This window comes from Aethalodelphis obliquidens, unplaced genomic scaffold (genome assembly GCF_003676395.1).
Source record: "Aethalodelphis obliquidens isolate GAN/ISIS:26980383/991018 unplaced genomic scaffold, ASM367639v1 scaffold27, whole genome shotgun sequence".
Lineage (NCBI taxonomy): Eukaryota > Metazoa > Chordata > Mammalia > Artiodactyla > Delphinidae > Aethalodelphis > Aethalodelphis obliquidens.
In genome coordinates, this window is record NW_020837971.1 from 15765863 (window position 1) to 15782219 (window position 16357).

The window sequence follows — 16357 nt, forward strand, 5'->3', positions numbered from 1 at the left end:
TTCTATGATTATCCACAATGGAAAAGAATATTTAAAAATATATATATATGTATAACTGGATCACTCTGCTGTACAGCAGAGATTAACACAACATTGTAAATCAACTATGTTTCAATTTAAAAAAAGGAGGCATAGGGCTTCCCTGGTGGTGCAGTGGTTAAGAATCCACCTGCCAATGCAGGGGACATGGGTTCGAGCCCTGGTCCGGGAAGATCCCACATGCCGCAGAGCAACTAAGCCCATGCGCCACAACTACTGAGCCTGTGAGCCACAACTACTGAGCCCACAAGCCACAACTACCGAAGCCCGCGTGCCTAGAGTCCATGCTCCGCAACAAGAGAAGCCACCACAATGAGAAGTCCGCGCAGTGCAACGAAAAGTATTCCCCGCTCCCCACAACTAGAGAGAGCCTGTGTGCAGCAACAAAGATCCAACACAGCCAAAAATAAATAAAATTTTTTTTAAAAAGCTTTAAAAATAAATAAATAAATAAAGGAGGCAGAGGTTCTTGAGTTTATATAGCAGACCGTGGAGGGAGTGATCAAAAGGATAAGAGAAATGGGTATAATAATGTTGATCTGCTCTGTAAGACTGGAAAACCCAAAAGGTGGCCATACTCCTTGGAAAAGTAGAGGGATACTCTGTTTTCCAAGGCTGTAGGGGACATGCTGATGAGGGGACATCAACAGAAAGGCTCAGAGGGGGCTGTCCTCTGTAGACCAGAGCTGATGGGAGGAGACGTTGTTTCAGAACTACACTCCTTAGTAGCAGTGGGGATGCCAGATCCCTTAATGGCAGAGACCAGAAGCAAAGCAGGAATAATTACCATACTGAGCAGCAAGACTGGCAACCAGAGGGGGTTGGCCTACAGGGACCTAAGGAGAAAGCTGATAGAGTGTTGTATCCTTCGGGCCAAGAAAGGGTGAGCAGAAGGCTGAGGTCAGCCACCCCAGTGGAAAGTTAAGATGGAAAGGCGTAGTTTCCAAACCCGAGCCTGTTCTCAGGTCCAGAACCCATTGATTGAAAGAGGGACTGAGTCTCCATGAGGAAGGAAGGACCCTGAAACACCACGGCAAGTATATATAATAGGGATATGTGGCTATTTGTCTGAATACACATAATATTCAGATACTTCAATGGCTATTTCATGGCAATTGACATTGATATCTAGGGTCCCAATGTATTATCATGGCTCCCCTGTTAGCACAGGGGCATACTGGGGTGAGGGGATAAATAGGGTTCTCGCCCTGGTCTGCCTTATGTGGGATCTACCAGTTCCACGGATTCACTCAGTGGCCACTTCCCTGGATCCTGAACATATAATTGGAATGGATTTACTTAGCTATTGGAAGAGCCCTCACAGTGGTTCCTTGATCCATAGAACGAGAACATTTGTAATAGGAAAGGCCAAGTGCAAGCCCTTGAAATTGCCACACACACACACACACACACACACACACACACACGAGCCAAAAGAAAAGTGTCAAATCCTGGGGAAATGGCAGAAATGATTGCCATTCTTAATGACTCAAAGGGCGCAGGGTGTGGGTCACATCATATGATCATTAAATTCTCCAGTCTGATCCCTGAAAACTGAATGGATCAGAATGGATGGCAGTGGACTGACTACCACACATTCAGTAATACAATTGCAGCTGAAGTGCTGGATATAGTATCTCTTCTAAAACAGATTAACACAGTTCATAGTAGGTACATAGTAGGCAGCTATTAGTCTGGCAAATTTATTGTTATGGACTGAAAGTCCCCCCAAAGTTCATATGTTAAAGCCCTAACCCCCAGTGTGATGGTTTTTAGAGGTGGGGCCTTTGGGAGGTAATTAGGTTTAGATGAGGTCATGAGGGTGGGGCCACCATGATGATATTAGTGTCCTTACAAGAAGAGGAAGAGACGGCAGCTCGAGCTCTCTCCATCATGTGAGGACACAGTGAGAAGGTGGATATTTGCAAGCCAGGAAGAGGGCTCTCACCAGAACCCAACCCTGCTGGTACCCTAATCTTGGACTTCCAGCCTCCAGCACTGCGAGAAATCAATGTCTGCTATTGAAGCCACCACCCATACTGAAGCTATGGTATTTTGTTATGGCAGCCCAAGCGAAGGCATTCATTGTTTTACAATTCCCTTCAGGAAGGAAGAGCAGAAGCAGTTTGCGCCCACATGAGATGGATAGGAGTATTCAGTCACAGCCTTGCTCCAAATGATGTGAATTCTCCTGCCCTCTGTCACAGTACAGTCCCAAGACACCTAAACCATCTGGTCTACACAGACCACAGAACATTATATTGACTCACCATATTGATGACACCATGCTAGTTGGACCCACCGAGCAAAAGGGGCAAGTACCATGGATGTCCTGGCGAGGTACACCAGGAAAAGACTCAGGGGCCTGCCACATCAGTGAAATGTGAGGGGCCCAGTGGTCTGGACATGCCAAAGACAACTGCTTTCCAGTGAGTAACAAATGATGTGCCTTCTTCTCTTATCGCTAAGAAAGGTGCATAGTGCTTGACAGGCCTCTTCAGATTTTGGAAGCAGCATATTCTGCCCTTGGCAATACTGTTCCAGCCTATTTACTGGATGAAACGGAAGGCTGACAGTTTAAGCGGAGACAGAGAAAGAAAGGCTCAGCAGCTAGTCGGCCACAATCAGCCCTGACTCTGAGGCCATGTGACGCGGCAGCCCTGATACTTGAGGTGTTACACTGTGTGAAGTGTGATAAACCCCCAGAGGAGGGTCACAGACCAGAACCCGGGCTCTGCACCAAGGTCCTGCCAACTGCAGCAGAGAACCAAACACCACTTGAAAGGCAGCTCCTGGCCTGTCACCGGGCATAGGTAGAGACAGAGCATCTGACCATGGGACATCGAGTGACCACGTGGCCAGGACTGCCTGTCATGAGCTGAATGCTGTCAGAGCTGCTAAGTCATCAGATCGGGCAGGCCCCGCAGCCATCCATCATAAGATGGAAGTGGGGCATCTGCAACCAGGCTCAAGCAGGTCCAGCTGCAAGAACAGCTGGCCCAGACCCACCTGTCACCTACCACTCCTGCACCGATGCCCCCGTGCCCCTCTCTCAGCTCACAGATGGCCTTCCCTTTGCCTGGCTGTGGAGAAGGGCAAAAACCCACCCACGCTTGGTCCACGGACAGGTCAGCTTGGCCAAGCTGGGTTGGTACAAGCTGGGAGTGGACTTCTGCTGCACCGCAGTCCCACTCAGGGGTGGCCCCAGAAGACAGCGGTGAGGGGAAATCCTCTCAAGAGGCAGAGTGTGGGGCCGGGCACCCAGTGACTCACTTTGTGAGGAGAGAGAAGTGGCCCAAAGGTCAAGGTACGCAGAGACCATGGACAGGGGTGAATAGCTTAGCTGGAAGGAGAGAGATTAAGAGGACTGGGGACAGGAGAGGTGTGGGGAGGAGGCGTATAGATAAATCCAGGTGCATGGGAGTTACTGCCTGTGAGAAACCATCTGCTAGAGAAGAGGCACTAAATAAGCACGTGGAGGACTGACCAGCAGCTCCTTACGTCAGCTCAGTGTTTACACGATGCCCTCACAAACCAATAACAGTGGTGGCGGAGGTGGAAGCATAGGCTCCCTTTTGCCAAGACTGATCTAGCTTTTGCTGCTGTCAAATGTGTGACCTGCCAATATCAGAGACCGACCCTAAACCCCTGGTGTGACACTGTTCCTCCAGGAGACCAACCAGCCACGACTCGGTGACAGGTTGACTACCCTGGACCCTTCCCTCTCTGGAAGGGGCAACAGTTCATCTGATATTCCAGGCACGCATCTGCCTTTCCTACATTCAGTGTTTCAGCCTGTTCCACCAACCGAGGAACCACAGAATGTCTGATCTACTGATATGAGATCCTCCACAACACGATCGCAGACAAAGGGCCCCTTCATGGCAAAGGAGGCTTGGCAGATAGCACACGGTCCACGGGATCCACTAGTCCTCCCACCTAGAAGCTGCCCCCCTTATACAGTGGTCACACAGCCTCCTGAAGGTACAACTGAGCTGTCAGCTTGAAGATGCTCCCCTATAGAAGGGGCAGGTGACCTCCAGGGTGCAATGTCCTCTTTAATGGCCACTGGGTGATGCTGTGTCCCTAGAAGGTAAAATACATGGGTCTGGGAACCAAAGGCTCTTCATCACTCCCCCTGACCCATCTGGGGAACTTGTTCTTTCTGTACCCACTACCTTAGGTTTTGTGGGCCTAGACGTCCTGGTTCTCAAGGGAGGGCTGCTTCCAGTAGAGGTACAAGAAGAGCCCCGCTAAATTTAAAGCTGTAATTGCGACCTGCTCACCCATGCTCCTTGTGCCGGTAGCCAGGCAGGCAGAGAACAACAGCCAAGGCCAAGGAGCTCGACTGGGTACAGTGAAGGGCACTGGGTCTGGGGTGGCTGGAGTGTGGCTGCAGATTTCAGGCCTTGAGGCTAAAATCTGGGCCGCCCCATGAGGGTCTGGCTCTGCGCTGAGGCCACGGGAGGTTCTGTGCAGGGAAGGCACGCCTGGAATTGGGCTCAGATGGCTCACTCTGGAAGCAGTGGGAAAAGTGGGCTTGCAAGCTGAGGACCTGGAGTGGGACAGCCAGTGGAGCCAGGCGTGGGGGCGAGGATGGTAGGGCGGAAGGGCTGCTGGGGCCAGCTGGCCAAGGGGCACACAGCAAGGACGGGCTATGCAAGACAAGAGCCCAGAGCAGGCCTGTGAGCGTCTTGGTGAGTGGAGCTGGGTTGCGCGGGGGCCATGCTGCTGTTAGGACAGGCACGGATGGGGGTCAGGCCGGGTGTGCCCAGAACAGGACCCTTGTCCTGCGTCCCTACACCAGCCCTCTGACTCCTGAAGGCGGCTGATTCTAGTATCTCGGGCAGCTAGCGCCTCGGGCTGGGCCGGTCAGATTGCGCGCACCCTGTGGCTCTCCAGTGGGCTCGTGGTCCCAACAGAGCCCTGAGGAGTCCTTCCTGGGAATCGTGTCTAGCGGGAACTCACAGGGAAGAGCTCTCCTTTCCCTCTGGTTATAAGGCTGTAAGGCTGTGAGCCTGGAGCTCCATCGTCAGGTGGGGAGAGTGACGCCAGCCCCAGACAGAGGTGGACAGAGGGGCCTTGGCTGCCTTTGAGTCTCAGGTCCTGCTCCCCAGAGCTGTCCTACCCTCAGCACGTGGAGCTCGGTCCCATCAGGCCAGTCCAGCCCCTCTTTGCTTCCTCTGGTTCCACTGAGTTTGCGTTGCTTATGGCCAGGGATTCCTGATGATTCCCTGGGTGACCACCTGTCAGAGTGGCTGTGACCTGTGCTATTGAGGGCGGTAGCCACTGGCTACATGTGGCTCTTGGGCACTTGAAACGTGGCAAGTCCACACTGGGAGATGCTGTACGTGGAAAATAAACATGGCTTTGGAAAGCAATATGAACCATAGCGTGTGAAATATTTCATTGACAGTTTTTATGTAGATTACACATTTCAATGATAATATTGGTTTTGTTTTTTCTTGGTCGTGCTGCGCAGCTTGCAGGATCTTAGTTCCCCAACCAGGGATGGAACCTGGGCCCTCAGCAGTGGAAGTACAGAGTCCTAACCACTGGACCGCCAGGGAAGTCCCAATAATATTCTGTTTATAGTGGGTTAAATAAAGCATTATGAAAATTAATCTCTCTACTTCTTTTTACTTTTGTAATGTGCCTACTAGAAAACGCTGCGTTTCCCCCGGACAGTGCTGTGCAGGGTTATGTGCCTGCATTGGAGGGAAGGCTGACTGAGGGTCACCCATCAGACACAAGCAGAGCACTTGGCCGTGGACAAGGGGAAAGGCGGGGGACTCCTGGCTCTTCCTGGCGATGCTGTCCCTTCATCCTCACGGACCAGAAGCGTCAAGTCCTTGCCCCTCCCCTAGGAAAGTGGTTTTCTCCTGTGCTGCAGGGCCTCATGACCCAACGTGTCCCGTCCTGAGTGTTCTTCCTGCCTCGAAACCCTCATGGGCACATCCCATCTGGGCTGGCTTCCCCCACAGGCCCCTGTGCAGCATCCCTTCTCGCTGGCCTTCCTGGCCAACCCACCTGGAAAAGATTGAAAAGGAAGGGCGTGCCATGCACCTCATCCCAAACTCCCTAAGATGTCCAGGAGACACTTGCCCTGGTTCTCAGTCCCTTCCTCCTGCTGTTTATGGGCCCCCAGGCCCTCCCCTAGCCTGGCCTCTCCTGCCCTCCACTGGGCCACGCAGGAGACTGGTTCCAATTCCTGAACGTAGGGAAAATGCAGGCTGTGACCTTGCACGGGTCTGGGCTTGGGCAGCCTCCTCTTTTGCCCTCCTCAGGGCTGCCCAGGAGGGGGAATAGCTCTGTATGGTCTGCTTTATAAGATTTTGATTAAAAGTGTCAGAATTTTTCTTTTTTTTGGCTGCGCCCCACGGCATGTGGGATCTTAGTTCCCTGACCAGGGATCGAACCTGTGCCCGCTGCGTGGAAGCGCAGAATCTTAATCAGTGGACCGCCAGGGGAGTCCTAAAAGTGTCAGAATTTGATTAAAAGCGTGTGTGCAGTCGGGGCGGGTGTGGGGGGCAGATATCTACAGCTGCAAAGAAAAAGTCCTCAAAGCCAGTGAGCCAAAGGGTGAGGCAGGCGGGCGGGGCTGTGCCCGTCACTGAGCTGGGGGTGGGGGCAGGGAGGCAAAGCCACCCCCTCAAGAATTCCTAGTCCCTGGAGTCTGTGAAATGTGGCCTTACATGGCAAAAGGGATGTGGCAGCTGTTAAGAACCCTGAGATAGGGAGATGGTCCGGGATTATCCCGTGGGCCCAATGACATCATAAGCATCCTTAGAAGAGGGAAGGGGGAGGCAGGAAGGTCAGAGAAGAAGATGTAATGACAATGACGGAAGCAGAGATCGGAGGGATGGAGGACGCAGGGTGAGGACTCTGTATCTTCTGGAAGGGGATGCATCGCGTTCCTCCTTCCATCTGTCTACTTGTGGGACTTCTCTGCACTTCTACTCACAGTGGAAGTGTTGTTCTGGAAAGGTCGGTGCTCGGTTACCTAGCATGAGGGCCACGCCCTGCTCACACCTGCAAGAGGCGCACACTCAGGGGCTCACACCCATACAGCAGCCCAGGGAGGCACTGTACAGGAGGGGAAACTGAGGTCTGGAGGGATTTCAAAGTCGCCGAAGGCCACCCTGCTGGAAAGGGGAAGAGTGAGGTTGAGCCTGCAGCCCAGCCAGGCACAGGCTGGGAGCAGAGGGCAGTCCTTGGAGGTGGAGCTGGCCTCCTTCCCTTCTGGGTGCCCAGACCAGTTCTGCTCTCTGGGGAGTGCTAATGAGGGAGGGTCTTTATCTCCTCCCCCGCCCCTCACCTCCCCTGGGGGCAAAGGATGGATCTGCTGGGTCCTTACAGGCCGGAAGCACTCCACCCAGGTCTGTTGCTGATGCCCTGTGAGGGACAAGACAGACGGGCTCCAGGCTAGGCATTTACAACTGGCCTCCTGTTTACATTGCTTGGGGTGAGAAGAAGATGGGCTTCAGGTCGGACATTTACAACCAGCCTCCTGTTTGCACTTCAAAATAGAAATAACAACAGAAGCAAGGTAAACAGCCAGGCTTTGTCTCCTGAAGACACTTTAAGATAACGTCCTGGCAGGAGCAGAGAGGGGCTAAACCCTGTTTGAGTGAAGGATCAAGAGGTCACATATTTCCCATCCTTGGGGCAAGGGAGACACTACACATGCGCAGAAAGGCTCCCTGGGGGTCAAAATGGAGGGGGCGCTACCCCATAATATGTGATGCCAAGGCCCCCCCATAGGCCTCTGGGCTGGAACCCATCATGAAAGAAAGTTGCGCACACACGTTGGGGAGGTCCTAGGGCAGGACAGGTATGGAAAAAGAAACCAGGTAATTGGCCAAAGGTAAACAAAGACCCGGAAGAACTGCCCTATATGAATGCTTTAACCGCTTCTTTACCGCTCTCCTCCTCATTAGGGAGGACGCCCACACCCTTGCTCGCCGGGTGTGCATCTCTGCCTTACTTCTGTCTCAACTAAACAAACGGTTTCTCTGTGTGCTCTCCCACTTGTTGTACTGTGTCTCTAATAGTCAACTTGTACCCGTTTTTACAGTTTTTGCCTCCTTGAGAAATGCAGTTTTCACTGGGGGCAAGGGCCAGGGGAATTTTGTTTCTAGCCTCTAGCCCCTGGTGGTCTAGCAGCTAGGATGCCTGGTTTTGATCCAGGCTGCCCAGGTTCAATTCCTGGGCAGGGAACTAGATCTTGCTTCAAGCCACCACTCACTGCCGTCTCTCCGAGATCAAACAGGTCTCCTGCCTGGGCAGGGTGGCCGGCACAGTGGGCCGAGGGATGGGCAAGCCCAGGGTGCCCAGCGTGGAGGACCACAGCCTGTGCCAAGCTGGCTCACCACTCAACACCCAGGGTCCTGCCCAGGGCTCAGGGGTCTGCTGAGCTGTGTGTGGCAGGGGTGTGTTGGAAGGTCAGCAGGCATCTATAGACATTCACAGAACATAAGGCCGTGGTCCTAAATGTGCTTCCGCAAGCACACTATGCTAGGACACCTTAGAGGGGCGGGAGCAAAGGAGACAGTGTAGGCACTATCAACCCCGGAGCAGTGAGCAGTGGTGGCCAGAGCCCTGGGGCCTCTCAGAAGCTCCTGGTCCCTGCGTCCCCATCTGATCGACCTCCAGCTACACCTCACAGAAGTCTCCACACCCAGCCTAGGCGGCACACGCTGCTATTGCCCCATTTTGCAGACCAGGCGGGTGAGGCCCAGAGCCACGCAGATCTCACCAGGCCTCGAGGGAGCTGGCTCCAGAGCCCATGCAGGCTCTGCCCTCTCCAGGGGCCACCTCTGGGCTCATGAAGTCACTGCCTAAGAACACATGCTCTCACTGAACCCAGGTCTCCATCACTCACCCTGTGTGACTTCAGCAACTCACGGGGCTTCTCTGCCTGTAAAGCCCTCCTCTGTGAAATTAGGGGCAGGGCAGCCTCCGAGAACCATCGCCAAGAACAGCCAGTGGTTGAGCAGTGGGCAGACCTGGCCGGCGGGGACTTGGCAGCAAGGGCCCATCGCTGGGGCTCTTCCCCTCGGTGAGACTCTTGCTTGGGTCCAGCACCAGTGGGGGAGACTTGGAAGACCTGCCCGCTGCCGCCAGCTGGGCAGGTGCAGCCTGGTGGGGGGCAGCCGAGGGGGGAAGAGCAGATATGGATTGAGCGAGACATGTGAAGAGCAAGTGCAGGGATGGGAAGGGGGCAGTGATCGAGAGCAGGGCAGCAGCGGGCCCTGAGGCATCGGGGCCCAGGGGCAGCCGGCCGCCCACCCGGAAGGGTGGGTTCTCTGGCATGGTCTGCCCGCACGCCTGACCCTTTGTCCCCCTTACCCCGCAGGACCACTCGTGTTCTGGGTACACACTCTGGCCTTCATGGCCTCTGCAGCCCCGCTCCCCCCAGTGCCCCTCCCAATCACCTCCCTTCGGTTTAGAACATGGCTGGGCTGTCAGCACCAGGCAATTCCCACTGGTTCCAGCAGCTGGTGGGACCCCCGGCACCCAGCTTGGCGTCCGGGAGCTGCCCTGCGGGGAGCCTGTGGGAGGCTCAGAGCCCAAGCACCCTGGCCCGCCCCAGCCCTCAGGACGGGACCTTCTGGCGTCAATGGCCGGAGGATGAGCCAGACTGGCTTTCTCAGGGGCCAGGGAGAGGCCTGGGCCAGGAGCCCAAGTCTCGTGGAGAGGAGAGCCCAAGACCCAAAGAGAGAAAATGTGAACACGTGTCCGAAAAGCAGAAAAGACAAAAAAAAAGACCATCTGAATCAGGGGGAAGTGGCCCATATTCTGGGGTGGAAGGTTCATCTCTCCCCAAGTCAAAACCCCCATGGTGATTTTTATGAAACTTGACAACTGGCTTTCAACTTCACTGAGAAAGGGGAGGCAGGAGCCGGCACCACAACTGTATCTGAAATGCGAGTGGCTTTAGTGAGGGATTCCTTGGAGCAGAAGTAAACAAACAGAAATGGACCCTCATCAGGCACATGTACTTGCTGGAACTTCGTCCCATAAAGCTGGCTTCTCTAAACAGCTCGATGGCCTGTACACAAACTGGTCACCAGGAAACGGCTGCTCTTTCAGAAATAAAGGAATAGAATACGTGGCGCAAGAGAGGAGATGGTGGTGGTCAGACGACCAGGGGCCTTGGTGGACGCCAAGAAGCTTCCTGGGAGGCCCCTGGAGGCTGAGGAGGGAAGTGGCCTGGAAGAGGAGGACGTGGGCTCAGCAGGGAGCCCTGTGCTGAGCAGAGGAGGGGCCCGAGGGGACTCCAGTCTGGAAGGAAACTGGGCAGTGGGCAGACCCAGCCCTGAGGGACTGATGTGGGAGGCAGCAGGCTTGGGGTGGGATGAGGGGGCCTCTTCTCAATGTGCACCCAGCCTGAGACAGAGAGAGGGACAGAGACACAGACAAGCAGCGAGAGACACACAGAGAGAGACACAGTGACAGCGAGACACACACACACAGATGAAGAGACAGAGAGACAGACCTAGAGAGACACAGAAAGAGAGGGAAAGAAAGAGAGGCAGAAATAGACAAAGAGAGAGAGATAGGGAGATAGAGACACACACAGAGAGACGCAGAGACAGAGACAGAGAGACAGGAGGAGAGAGACAGAGAAAGAGAGAGAGACAGAGGAAGAGCCGCGTCCTCCTGAGGATCAGCGCCCACCCATGAGACGGGAAGTGAGGTGAAGGTGGAGGGGCTGGGCCAGGCTAGGCCTGCCCCGCTGTCGCCGGGATGGGAACACATGGGGAACACGCCTGGGCTGTCCCCAAAGGCTGCAGCGCAGCCCACAGTGGGGGCCCCAGAACCTTCTCTGGAGGGCCGCCCTTGAATGCAGCTCTCACGTCGCTTGCCTCAGGTGGCTTCAGGGCAGCTCTGCAGAAATGGGGGAGGCGGCCGAGAGCACTCTGTGCTTCTCCCCCGCTCCCACCCTCTGGTGCTGTTGCTGCAGGAGCAGGCGTGGGCCTGGCTGGGTCTGCACTGCGTCTCACTGCCGGGTCCCCTTGGCCTGCTCCTGACCCAAGAAGCCCCAGACGATGACGCCTCTCCAGAGCACAGTCATGCTGGGGATTTTAATGCTCTTCCTGAGGCGCCTGGACCCTGAGGCCTGGGACGCAGGCAGCTTGCTCAGCTCTCCTGGGGCAGTCTCTGCTCCACGGCCTCCCAGCCCAGCCCCGTCACGGGACCACAGGGACAATGTCTCACACTGCTCAGAGCCAGAGGCTCCTGGCCGAGGGGCCCACGGCAGGCAGGCACAGCCCCTGCTGCTGAATCCACACCAGCCACGGGGAGCCTGGTTCCCCCCACACTCAGGGTCTTATCACCGCTCTGCTCAGCGGAGCCATCTGCTCCTCCCTGCGTAGGCCCCTTTCCCAGAACACCTGCTTGGGGCCCACCTGGAGCTTCGTGTCCTCCTGAGCATCTGGCAGTAGCAAGGTCTCCAAGGGGCTTGGGGGGCAGGGCATCTCTCCTGCTGGGGCCCCAGATCCGCTGGGACAAGTCCTGCCAGGGAACCTGGATGCGCATGCCTGCCAAGTGATGCAGACTCACCCCATCTCTGAGCCTTCTCCTTCAGCAGCGAAGTGCCCAGGGCAGCTGAGGGGGGCTGAATGGAGGGAGGTCAGTGCCCCCTGTGGCTCTCACCCCCACCCCTCATGCTATAGACTGAATTGTGTTCCCCCAAATTCATATGTCGAAGCCCTAACCCCCAGTGTATGGTGTCAGGAGGTGGGGCCTTTGGGAAGTGAATAGGGTTAGATGAGGGCATGAGGGTAGAGCCCCCACAAGAGGAAGAGATCAGAGTGCTCTCCTTCCCCCCCTGCAACTATGTGAAGACACAGCAGGAAGGCAGCCATCTGCAAGCCAGAAAGGGAGCCCTCCCCAGAATCTGACCATGATGTCACCCTGCTCTCAGACTTCCAGTGTCCAGAACTGTGAGGAAGCAGTGTCTGCTGGTTAAGTCACCCAGATGGCAGCTGGGCAGACTAAGACACCTGGAGTGTTACCTTCCCAGCCTTCCTCCTGAAAAGTGCTCCCTAAACCCACCACATAAGGCAAACTGTACCGGCTCTAGAGCCCCCATCGCTCCTGCCCCCCAGCAGAAGGGCACCGATGAGGGAGGGGGAAGAATAGACCAGGAACTTCCAAGGTGGCTCCCAGGACCCAATTTCAGGTCTCCTAGAAGTTGTGGCCATCAAGAGATAGAACTCCATAGCAACCTAAATGTCCACTGACAGATGACCAGATAAAGAAGACATGGTACACATATACACTGGAATATTACTCAGCCACAAAAAAGAATGAAATAATGCCATTTGCAGCAACATGGATGGACCTAGAGATTATCATACTAAGTGAAGTAAGTCAGACAGAGAAAGACAAATATCTTATGATATCACTTATATGTGGAATCCAAAAAAAATGGTACAAATGAACTTATTTATAAAACAGAAATAGACTCACAGGCATAAAAAACAAACTTATGGTTACCAAAGGGGAAAAGGGAAGGAGGGATAAATTAGGAATTTGGAATTAACAGATACACACTGCTATATATAAAATAGATAAACAACAAGCACCTACTGTATAGCACAGGGAACTATATTTCTTATGTTGTAATAACGGATAATGGAAAATAATCTAAAAAAGGATATATGTATCTGAATCACTTTGCTGTATACCTGAAACATTGAAAATTAACTATACTTCATTAAAAAAATTTTTTTAAGGAAAAAGATGATATTTTTAACCCATTTACAGATGATAAAACTATGGGGAAAAAAAGAGAGAGCTCCATGCCAAGGGAATGACTCTGTGGTGGGGTTCCACAGCCGCAGGCTGGAGGGGAGAGGAAGCAGCATCAGTAGGAGCGGGCCTGCCCCCAAGGAGCTCTAGAAAAACCACGTAAGAAGCTGCCATCCCCCCAGGGAAGCCACTGAAAACGGTACTGAGGCCACACACTCTTGCAGAGTATAGGGGGATGACCACAGGTGATCCGACAGGTCACAGAGGCAAGATGAACCAGAGAAACAGAAACGGCAAAACCAGGACTTCCCTGGTGGCACAGAGTGATTAAGCATCTGCCTGCCAATGCAGGGGACAGGGGTTTGAGCCCCGGTCTGGGAAGATCCCACATGCCACGGAGCAACTAAGCCCGTGTGCCACAACTACTGAGCCTGTGCTCTAGAGCCTGCGAGCCACAACTACTGAAGCCCGTGTGCCTAGAGCCCGTGCTCTGCAACAAAGAGAAGCCACTGCAATGAGCAGCCTGTGCACCGCATCGAAGAGTGGCCCCCGGCTCGCTGCAACTAAAGAAAGCCCGCACGCAGCAGCGAAGGCCCAACACAGCCAAAAATAAACAAATAAATAAATAAATTAGAAAAGAACGAGCAAAACCAGCAGCACTGCAGTTCCCTCCAAAGCAACCTGAACGCTCTCCTCCTGGGAGCCTGCGGTGGATACAGCCCCAGCCGACAACTCCAGGCTACATGCTGGCTTGGGGTGGGTGTATCACTTCCCAGAGGTGCAGGGCTGGACCTGGGTGGGCCTGGCAGCGAAACCTCAGATCCTTAGGACGGCCCTGAAACCAAGCTGAAGCACCCCCACCCCGCTCCCCCAGCCCCCAGACAAGAGGTGGGTCCTCTGGGCAGCTAGGACAGACGGGAGGGGTGTAGACGTCACAGCCCCACGCCTCCGTTGTCTGGCCCTGGCACGTTGCTAGCTGGCACTCTAAGGGCAGCCGGCACAGGCCTAAGACAAGCGAAAAAAATCAGTAATACTCAGGCCCTCTTTCTTTAGAAATTTGGCATTTTGCTCATCGTAATTTTTCGCATGGATTTTGATTCTTTAGAATTTGAATTAGAATATTATTTATCTTGATGACTGATGTTTTTGGTACCCCCTAAGGCACGTGCCAGAGGCGATGCCTCCCTCTCCTCTCTGCCCTGACAAGGCTGTCAGTGAAACACCCCTCCGTCCCCCACCAGCGATCTGGAACCAGCCTGGCTCCTGAACGGGGGCCGGCACACCGCATGTGTGGAACAGAAATGGTTTACCGCGTGAAGCATTGTGTCCCTGGGACAAACGAGAAGGGGGCGTGGGCCAGCCCCAGTCTGACGTGGTGGCCTCCCCACACCAGCTCCCCACGGCGAGCCACAGGCCCCACCTCTCACTGTCGCCACGCTAGCTCTCTGCTTGTGCCAAAGACCCCGCCTCCCTTCTCCCCAGCTGGCCTCCACGGCCCCTTTGCGCAGGATTTCTCATCCAAACTCCGGTCATCGGCCCAGGAACCAGCAGACGTGGGCTTCCTGCTGCCTGCAGCTGCGGGCACCCTGACCCAGGCTGGTTGTTTTTCTCCCAACATCATTAGCCCTGCCAGGAGCAGAACGAGCCCAGCGTTTATGCTGACCTTGTCATTTCACAGAAGAAGGAGAAGAAAAGACATGTGAGGAGGAAACCATGCCAAAGGGACTGGATATGGGCCCTCTCCTCCGTCTCCCCCGCCCTGCCTGGCTTGGGGGAGCAGGCAGGCTCTTCCTTCTGCCCTGTCACCAGCCCTGGCTCCGCTCGCGCACAGGGCTGGCTCAGAAGACGTCTGGATTTCTCTTTGCTTTGGAAAAAGTAACTGCTCTCCACTCCTCACCAGGAGCAACAGCCCTGAGGCTTCTTAGGAAAAGATTCCTGCAGGGAAGCGCAGGCATCTGAGACCTTTCGTGATGTCTGTTGAGTCTTGCCTCATGGCTGGGCAGTTGGTTCTGCCACCAAGATCCCAGGCCCCAAGCCCCCCAGCTGGGGCTCTAAACTCCCCGGACCCTCTTCCCAACAGAAGTCACCTTCCGGGCCTCCTGGCAGCCTGTGACTTCCAGGTCACAGGGCCGGAGTCTGGAGCAGCAGGGAGAGGACCTGGTTTGCCCAATGAAGTCACTGTCTCAACTGGACAGCTACATGTAAAAGAATGAAATTAGAACACTCCTTAACATCATACACAGAAATAAACTCAAAATGGATTAAAACCTAAATGTAAGGCCAGACACTGTAAAACTCTTAGAGGAAAACATAGGCAGAACACTCTAGGACATAAATCACAGCAAGATCCTTTTTGACCCACCTCCTAGAGAAATGGAAATAAAAACAAAATAAACAAATGGGACCTAATGAAACTTAAAGGCTTTTGCACAGCAAAGGAAACCATAAACAAGACGAAAAGACAAACCTCAGAATGGGAGAAAATATTTGCAAATGAAGCAACTGACAAAGGATTAATCTCCAAAATTTACAAGCAACTCATGCAGCTCAATAACAAAAAAACAAACAACCCAATCCAAAAATGGGCAGAAGACCTAAATAGACATTTCTCCAAAGAAGATATACAGATTGCCAACAAACACATGAAAGAATGCTCAACATCATTAATCATTAGAGAAATGCAAATCAAAACTACAGTGAGATATCATCTCATACCAGTCAGAATGGCCATCATCAAAAAATCTAGAAACAATAAATGCTGGAGAGGGTGTGGAGAAAAGGGAACCCTCTTGCACTGCTGGTGGGAATGTGAATTGGTACAGTCACTATGGAGAACAGTATGGAGGTTCCTTAAAAAAGTACAAATAGAACTACCATACGACCCAGCAATCCCACTACTGGGCATATACCCTGAGAAAACCATAATTCAAAAAGAGTCATGTACCAAAATGTTCATTGCAGCACTATTTACAATAGCCAGGACATGGAAGCAACCTAAACGTCCATCAACAGATGAATGGATAAAGAAGATGTGGCACATATATACAATGGAATATTACTCAGCCATAAAAAGAAACGAAATTGAGTTATTTGTAGTGAGGTGGATGGACCTAGAGTCTGTCATACAGAGTGAAGTCAGAAAGAGAAAAACAAATACCGTATGCTAACACATATATATGGAATCTAAAGGAAAAAAAATGGTCGTGAAGAACCTAGGGGCAAGATGGGAATAAGGACGCAGACCTACTAGAGAATGGACTCGAGGATACGGGGAGGGGGAAGGGTAAGCTGTGACAAAGTGAGGGAGTGGCATGGACATATATACACTACCAAACGTAAAACAGATAGCTAGTGGGAAGCAGCCGCATAGCACAGGGAGATCAGCTCAGTGCTTTGTGACCACCTAGAGGGGTGGGATAGGGAGGATGGGAGGGAGGGAGACGCAAGAGGGAAGAGATATGGGGACATATGTATATGTATAACTGATTCACTTTGTTATAAAGCAGAAACTAACAAACCATTGTAAAGCAATTATACTCCAATAAAGATGTTAAAA

The 16357-nt window shown here is 53.3% G+C and overlaps 1 protein-coding gene across 2 annotated transcripts in view; it reads right to left on the reverse strand.

The window, feature by feature from the left end:
* The window catches only part of GCK (glucokinase), a 48760-nt gene that overhangs the window by 30534 nt on the left and 1869 nt on the right, over nucleotides 1-16357 (reverse strand). The window lies entirely within an intron of this gene.